General features: G+C 35.8%; 1 pseudogene across 1 annotated transcript; it reads right to left on the bottom strand.

The window, feature by feature from the left end:
* Positions 1-1,351: 1,351 nt before the first annotated feature.
* LOC143604339 (aberrant root formation protein 4-like) lies at positions 1,352-6,312 on the bottom strand (annotated as a pseudogene). Its single transcript, XR_013148272.1, has 14 exons — positions 6,228-6,312; positions 6,015-6,158; positions 5,506-5,655; positions 5,359-5,431; positions 5,035-5,213; positions 4,883-4,939; positions 4,646-4,796; positions 4,487-4,547; positions 3,816-4,084; positions 2,943-3,014; positions 2,679-2,756; positions 2,409-2,606; positions 2,281-2,332; positions 1,352-1,564 (listed from the first exon to the last, which is right to left on the bottom strand). The product of XR_013148272.1 is annotated as an aberrant root formation protein 4-like (transcript).
* Positions 6,313-7,722: the final 1,410 nt, after the last annotated feature.

Raw genomic sequence — 7,722 nt, 5'->3', positions numbered from 1 at the left:
TGGTGGGATAAACGACAATGAAGACGCACAGATCACAATTGAAGGGCAGGTGGTCCCACAGGTAACGAAGTTCAAGTATTTAGGATCATTTGTACAGAGCGATGGGGAATTAGACAGTGATGTGACCCACCGAGTTCAGGTAGGATGGTGTAGATGGAAAGCAGCCACAGGTATATTGTGCGACAAGAGTTTCCCGACTAAACTAAAGGGAAAATTCTATAGGGTGGCAGTTAGACCTGCAATGCTATATGGAACAGATTGTTGGGCCATCAAGAAGGCACAAGTGCGGAAGATGGAGGTAGCAGAAATGAGAATGCTACGTTGGATGTGTGGGCACACAAGGCTAGACCGAATAAGAAACGGTGTGTTTCGCGAGAGATTAGGGGTGGCGAACATAGCAGACAAGATAAGAGAGTGGAGATTGAGATGGTTTGGACATGTAAAGAGAAGACAAACGACGAATCCTGTTAGATCCGTAGAAAACATTACTATAGAGGGGAGGAGGGGTAGAGGACGACCGAAATTGACTTGGGATGAGAGGATTAGGCATGATTTGATAGACCTAAACCTCTCCGAGGACATGGTTGAGGATAGGAATTCGTGGAGAAGTAGAATTAAAGTTAAGGATTTTTAGAGAGAATTGAATACCTTAGGGCTTAGACTTAACTTATTTAGGTCACATACCATAATGGTATTTCCCTTACATATATTATTATTATTATTATAATTATTAGCTTTTATATAGCTGTTAAACTGTGATCTTATTATTAATATTATTATAATTAGTAGTAGTTTTTATATAACTGTTAAACTTTGATTTCCTTTATTTTGCTTCATTCACATGTACTTAGAGCCGAGGGTCTCTCTGGAAGCCACCTCTCTATTCCTTTGGATAGAGGTACGGTGTGCATACATCTCACCCTCCCCAGACCCACTTATAGCTTTGCTGTCGGTGGGATTTTACTGGGCATAATTGATTGATTGATTGATTGATGTTTATTTATGTTCCAGACGGATGTTACCTTGCAACGCTACTTTTTTTTTCTTTTTTCTTTATTAGCTACCGACAGCTTAACAAAAGTGGTATTATGTTGTCATCAAACACTCTTGGTGGCATGGATTTTTTTAGGTAAAGGTTTCGTTAATTATAATTGAAATAATTTCATAAATCAAAATCACAATCATAATGGATCACCTATCATATATATTTCTATTGTAAAAATGAGTTGAGATCAAGGGAACCTGTTTACAAACTCAATATAATTTCCATTGGTAGATCTTCTACTCTAAACCTATTACATAAGTTTTTCAACCTTTTGTTTAAAACAGATTGTATATCATCAAACAGTATCTAGATAGCATGTTTGAGATTTTCTTCAACGAGCTCGATACAAAACAAACTCAACAGGGTTAAAACCACATAATGTGTCAAAAACCGGTTGACCGTTATCCTCCTGGTTTTCCGCTTTAATGCCATAGACCAAAGCTCTTAAAGGTTCAAGCCATTCCCTGTACACCTTCTGCAACTTGTTCTTAGACAACACTTGACTGTAGTTTGTATTCCCTACGTAATTGCAAACAAAAACAAATTTCATATAATTTATAGAAGAATTAGAGATGCAAATAAATTAATGGAAAATTGGAAATAAATAATCCCACCTTTTGTGTATTGGCCGATAATAATCTCACCTTTAAAAATCACTACCAACGGTCCCACCTTTAACTATTTTTGTCTCAATGGTCCCCCATTAAAAAATATTTAACGTTATTAAGTTTTTTCCCTAGTTTCAAACCGATCTTTTAAGGCTTTCGATCGGAAGAACGATACGAGTCGACTGATGTAAAACTTATCTTGAAATGGTGATTCAAATGGCTTGATTTTTGTTAATTGGATATTCAAGCATCCGAATTGAAACATTGTTTCGTCGTTTGGATCACCATTTTGAGATAAGTTTTACATCAGTCGACTCGTATCCTTCTTCCGATCAAAAGCCCTAAAACATCGATTTGAAACTAGGAAAAAGCTTAACGACGTTAAGTATTTTTTAACGAAGGACCATTGTGACAAAAATACTTAGAAAGGTGGAACCATTGGTAGTGATTTTTAAAGGTGGTATTATTATCAGCCAATACACAAAAGGTGGGATTATTTATTCCAATTTGCCTAAATTAATTACCACAACAATAATGATGATACTGAATGTTCAAAGAATCATATCAAGTCAACATTCAGTACCCATTTTAAACAATACATTTAAAAGCACGGACAAATGCAGGTACCCGATGACTCGGTAATCAATATAAATCTATAGAGATTGAGTGCAGACAACACCTGCAGAAAATAATCAAGTGTCATTTACATACAAACATTAACTATGAGTGGCTAAATGGGCGGGTTGGATTGTTACCGCATCGGTGAATTCAGGAAGAATAGGCGGTCCTCCATGTGGTGGTTTTAAAACAAGCTCCACAAAGTCTAGAGCTTTATCAGTCCAGAATGGTGACAAACCGTTATTTTCTGCTTTTGAAGATTCATTTTGTTTTGAAGGCTTTTGTGGATATTCCTTGTGCATTTCTTCTTTTACACAATCTAAAAGAATTGCAATCTGCCCAATACTTGCACTATATTAAACTACTGCCAAAAGGAACTTTAACAGTTAAAACATGCTCGGGCTTACCATTGATGATAACTCATTGTTTCTTGTTAAAACCATTAAAATTTCAAATCTTGAAGAAGATGGAAGATCTGCAAGCACCTGATATCATCCAAGGGTAAAAAAAGTCAAAGATCACAATCCATTAATCCAAATAAAGTATATAGTTTCTGAAATAAACCATATGTGACATATAACATCCCACAATCAACTTACCGTTATAGATAAACTTAAAATTAAACAAAAATATATTATTACATCTACACAAAATAGGATGAAGATCCTTACCATTTTGAAAGTAACAAAAGCTTTTTTCCGTAACAGTGGATCTAAAGCATATACAATCACCAGTTGAATAGCCTGAACATTTTATTTAGACTTTTAGGCGCTGACTAGTAAATATATGTAGAATGTGCCATGTGGCAATGATGATCCATTTACTAATGAATAGGCCAATTCAGTTTACAAATTATCTTAGCAGGTCAAATGATTAAAAAAGCATTTAGCTTAAATGATAAGTCAAACGGGTCGAAAATCATCCAAAGTGTAGTTTTAATGCATTTGTAGATTATCATTGAAAATTTAGGGGTGTGCATGAGACCAACATAACTGACCCGAACTAACCGAATCCAACCACAACCGACGGTTTGGTTTTATGTTTTTTTCAAAAACCAAATTCCCGCTTTGGTTTCGGTTTTGCATGTACCAAAAATCGAGCCAGGTGATAATAACCGAACCAACTTTTATAACCAAAACCGAACCAAAGTCTTATCGAATTTATGAATGTTAGGTAATTTATAAAAACTAACAAATGTTGTAGTCCAAAAACTTTAGGTCCCAACGTGTAATGATCAATTAATCCATTAATTAACAAAGATTTGGACCCGAAGTTTCAAGTTCAAACTCAATATTTTGGGTTAAAAAGCTTCAAGCCCAAATGGCAAAACCGAAAAAACCAAACCAAACTAAACCCTTTGTGAAAACCTACCGACCCAAACTGACTCATGCACACCCTAATTGAAATAATATGATTCTTGAAATCATAGACTATATATAAGAAACTAAAAAAGGAACACAACCTGGTTCTGACCGGTTTAACACACCGACCCACCTGCGTATTTTCCCACCTTTAGATAATAACATGTAAAGAAGCAAGAGTACCTGTAAAGAAGCATAGAGACTAGGTATGTAAACTGAGTCCAAAGGTTCATCATGGTCCTTTGGAAGGACAACGCCTTCCATAATGCTAAACAAAAAGTCAATGGCATTTCTCTTTAGCTCCCATGGAAGTTTAGTGGAAGCAAATATGTGCTTCAGCTTGCCAACTGCTTTCCACCTTTTGGTTTGATTTTTAGAAAGTTCGTCTTTTACCGCTTTCAAATCTTGCTTTTTAGCATCACCAACTTCATTAGAAAGGTCTCCCCAAAGTACTGTAAACATATTTCGCAAACTCAAGCATCTCAATATTAACTACTCAATTAGAAAACCAGTGGTTCAGAACGACTAACTGCACAAATGGGCACACAACTTTGGTGTGACTTCTAAGCCTGAAAAGCCTTTTCGTTTTCATATTCAGGTGCCAAATCAGCACCATGTCAGCACCACTTTATAAAGAAAAAAGAAAAAAACTCACATGGTCATAAGTTACCAACATGTGAGCAGCCATGTAATTTAGACCGATTACCAACTCAGATCAATATTTTCAAAGTTTGTTACCTTCAATCATAAACTTTAGAGCTTTTATCGTTTAGTTATCTAAATTACTCGGCCAAAGTTGTTTACCTAATTGTGTAATTAAATGCAGTTGCAAAAAACAAAACTGTGCACATAACGTGTAAGGGCTGCACCACATCTGACATATAAAAAAATAACTCATATAATCATCTTCACCGCCTATACATATTTATATGCAACAAAAAAAAAACAGCAGTATGAGAAAATTAATTTGTAAATCGATGATCTTTGAGTTATAGTCAAAACTGAACTCTTACCTTGAGAAAGAAGGTCGATAGCCGTGTCCACTTCATGCCCAGTTATTAAACCAAGATATGTTAACTCACAATAGTGAAGAAAGTTTGATAATTGTAACATCATGGTAAAACATATTGAAGTTTGTGCTCCCACACTATTTGAGATAAGAGCCTGCGGTTATAAATAAGACAATATGAATGCCTAAATAAAATATATACCTGATATTTAACTTAGGTATAAACTATGCGGGCTCTCACTGTGATTTGCAGGATGTATAAGCCAAATAAAGCAATGAGCTTCTTTTCTTTGTAATCCTGTTGCATAAAATAAGTAAAATTAAAAGATTTAACAGGACATGAAACCGTAAGTATTACAATTTATAAAGATATCTAGACAAGGTGTCACTGACTAGTTTTATGCAGATTGTGTTAAGCGAATGCGCGATTAAAATTGATTTATTGAGCAAATCTACAGAGCTTGCAACTGTTTCATCTTCTGGATTTGATAAAACTGCCTCTAGCACCTTAAGAACAACAGGATGGGCTGCTTTGACTTGCTCAAATGGTCTTCTCTGAAGCACCTCAAAAACTGAAAATTAAAAAAAAATATATACCATCTAAAATTTTTTTTAATATTTAGATTACATCGAAACAGAAGGCAAGCGGGCAACAAGCTGCGCCGCTACCCAAACATTGGCAAATGTAATTCAATTTAGCAATTAGTAAAACCATACCTTTCGCAAGAGCTCCTAAAAGTGGCATAAAGTAGGAAGCATTATCAAATCCATCAATTGAAGAAGTCATTGCCTGTGTTTAAACATCTCATAATATTAGCAATTCACACCGACATGCATGATTTGAGATCATGAGCATAAACATACCTCACAAAGAATCGAAACCATATCACGAGGGCTGCAACTTGTGAGGAAATGATTAATAATTCTTTCAGCATACTCAAAACACCTTGCAGATGCACAACCTAATTTGGCTACAGCTTTTGGCAGCTCAAATGCCAATGCATCAATAACCGCCTAAGTATTCAAAATCCAATAAAACCCTAAATCAATGAATAAAACCTTTTTAGTTTTTTATTTATATTTCGAGTTATGATTTTTTAATTATTAATTTTTTAATTTTTTAATTTTTTAATAAGGGGTTTCTGAAATCTCAACCCATTTCAAAAACCCCTCATTCAAAAATTCAAAAAAAAAAAATTCATAACTCGAAATATAAATCAATGTCAACCCGTTTCAATCCTTTTCTAATTTTTTTTAGTTTGACACATCCTGACCCATTATATACATTTTATCACAACCCATTCAACCCAACGGATCACATTTGCCCCCCCCCTAAATAAAACCCTAAATCAACCAAACAATAATTGAGTCACCTGGTCAAGTGAAGGCGAAATCAAGTACTGGTGTATCTGTGATAGAGCTTCAAAGGCCGGTTCATCATTGGATAGTGAATCGAGAAATTGGACGAGTGATGATACGGATTCGTCGGATTGCTTGAAGTCACCATTAGCGATTGACTGTTAAACAAACAGGCAAATTGGTTACTGGTAATTTAATTTAATTTAATTGATGACTGACTGACTTACCTGGGAGCATGAACCTAGGGCTTGCTGGAGATAAGTGTTGTTGAGTGACATGATGAGTGGGTTTTAGCGGGAACCAGATCATTCGGTTCTAGATGATTTTTACACACCAAACTTTAGTTGGTTATAAAGAACTAGTGTTATAAAGCGCAGGTTGTTCGATCGGTTTCGGTTAAGTGAATTATTGTACCGGTACTAAAACCAAAATTTTCAATGTTTATTTGATCGGTAAACCAGTCGGTGGTAAAACCCAAGTGCTGTCGTACCCGCCATTGAGGCGGCAATTTGACCTGAATTCAGTCGATTTCGATTAATTTCGTTACGGTATGAGAACTAAAAAACGGGTGGGAAATAAAAATCGAGGTGGACCAGTAGGTTTCGGTTACTTTTGTTATGGTATCAGAGCTAGGAAACGGATATAAAAAAACGGAGGTGGACCAATAGGGTGGTGTCGGTTGATAAACTCGGCCGTTGGTAAAACCGTAGCGTTGTCGATCGTGGACGTTTGAGGCTATAAATCTACACGAATTTGATTGGTTTCCGTATATTCATTATGATAGCAAAACTAAAACAAAAGATAAAAAAAAATCAATCACCAATATTGTGCCGCCAAGTGGCCCAATCGGGGCTTGGCGTCACCAAACTTTCAAATTGTTATAGATTATAATTACACTTTATGTTTGTAGTCAACTAGGAAGGTTCCTGCCGGGTTAATGGTATTGACGGTCATACTCATGCAACTTATTGAATCATGCAATGCGCCTGTGAGTCGAGGAGAATTCAATCGGTGCTGGGTTACGAAACATATTGTTAACGCAAAAATAAAACAAATGAACATAACAAAATATGCGTTGCGTTACGAGCCGATGACACTTAGGTTGGTATTTGGTTACGACGCCAAAAATAAAGCAAACCATAAACTCGCCCACACCCAAATACAACAATTTAACATATTTAAAATATAAAAAAATGTGGCGAATAAAAAAACACGCACGTTGCATTTGCGAACTTATACGAATTCGTGGATTCTGGAATCGAAAAACCCGCGGTGAATTCATTCGTAATCGACGTTGTCGGCACTAAATCGTACACCGAAAACAATGCGTCGTGGAGGTGAACCGACATGAGTTCGGTTGGTATCAAGTTACGACATAGTCAATATGATCCCAACATCCTACATGGATTATTCACACGGTAAACGTGGATTAGCCAAATAGCCAAGCGTCATCATAGCCGATCAGGAAGATTCAAGCGAAAAACAAAATACCAGTTTGTGTAATAAACTCATGATTCAATCGAAAGAAAAACAGAGAGATCCTAATAAAAACAAACACTTAAGGCAACACGGTAATGATACATCAAAGAAATCAAGATCCTAAAACTCGAATCAATTAAAGTGCATGCGGAGGAACAATCAGATTAATTAATTGTATTCATGCGGTGGTTCGTGATTATAAAGTAATGATTAACTTAAAATAAAATAGCAAGCAACCAAGCA

The sequence above is a fragment of the Bidens hawaiensis genome, unplaced genomic scaffold (genome assembly GCF_021521415.1).
Source record: "Bidens hawaiensis isolate Kalapana, Puna unplaced genomic scaffold, B.hawaiensis_p1.1 tig00064798_1, whole genome shotgun sequence".
NCBI classification, from domain to species: Eukaryota; Viridiplantae; Streptophyta; class Magnoliopsida; order Asterales; family Asteraceae; genus Bidens; species Bidens hawaiensis.
This window is presented reverse-complemented; position numbering and strand designations above follow the sequence as displayed.